The sequence below is a fragment of the Drosophila melanogaster genome, chromosome Y, assembly GCF_000001215.4.
Source record: "Drosophila melanogaster chromosome Y".
In the NCBI taxonomy this organism is placed as follows: Eukaryota; Metazoa; Arthropoda; class Insecta; order Diptera; family Drosophilidae; genus Drosophila; species Drosophila melanogaster.
The window spans coordinates 3,375,803-3,376,984 of NC_024512.1; the positions used below are offsets into that span (position 1 = coordinate 3,375,803).

General features: G+C 42.0%; 1 pseudogene; it reads left to right on the forward strand.

Moving 5' to 3' along the window:
• Nucleotides 1-421: 421 nt before the first annotated feature.
• On the forward strand, nt 422-1,182 carry CR45780 (annotated as a pseudogene).

Consider the following 1,182-nt stretch of genomic DNA (forward strand, 5'->3'; position numbering starts at 1 on the left):
CAGCCAGACTCGGTCAAATGCTTGTGCAACATCTAAGAATATAGCTGAACAGTATTCCCGGTGCTCAAAAGCGGTACGAATTTCGTTTGTGATGCGATTGACCTGTTCGATCGTTCCGTGAAGGAACCTAGTCGGACAGGATAATTTAAACACCTTCCCTCACCAAACGAAATTACTGGTATTTCCATATTTTGTTCAGATTATAATATAACAATTAGCATTGCTTTTGTAAAAATAGTTGTTAATTTAATGCAATCAAAGCTTTTTAGGCTAACTTCCAATTATTGTTTTGGAGGTAGTCGTTTGAAAACAAGGAAGTATTCTATTTCTTGAAGATCAGATACGCGTTACTCAGCCAGTCGGATTCGCGACAGAATATTAAAACTATTTTCAAAACTGGGTACAGTTTTTTATACATATATATAATTCTGAGTAACAAATCTGTATGTGAAAATTTTTGTCGATCAAGAATTTACCAAATAATTGGTAGCAAAATGAGCAATCTGAAACAAAAGGATATCAAGCCGGAGGTGGCAGTTTCAAAATCAGTAAAAACCTCTAGAAAAGCAATTGAATATGTAAAGTTCGACGCTTCCGACATTGACGAAGATATCAATACGGCAGAGGACGAATACGTCTCATCGTCTGGCTTTGTTAATTTTATGAGGGACTTTAAGAAACGATATGGAGAATATTACTCGAATTATCAGATAAGACGGGCAGCTGAAACCCGATGGAACGAAATGTCATTCCGTAATCGACGCCAGTACTCTGCGGTAAGTTATTGGTGTCGAATACAAACGAAATGCACAATTATGCAATCGTAATGCACTTCCGCAGGAACCATTGGACACTTTTCACGCAAAGCCGAACAGTGTGAGGTCTAGTGAGGGCGATGCACTCTGAAATAAGTGGCTGCGACACTTTCTTCGGTGCCTGTGGCTCCAGTAGCTGCACTCCAAGAAAGGAGAACAAGTGTTCCAATCCTAGGGTCTGGAAGAGTTGTCCAAAACCGCGGGCCAAGTCCTCGAAGCAACGTCGCAATTGCGCCAAACCGAAGCCCAAGTGCGCCCGACCCCGTAAGGCATGTCCCCGCCCAAAAACAATATGGAATGCGGCAAGCCGAAGGCAAAGCCAAGGTGTCTTAAGCCAAAGAGCTCCAAGCCCAAGTGCTCGGTGTAA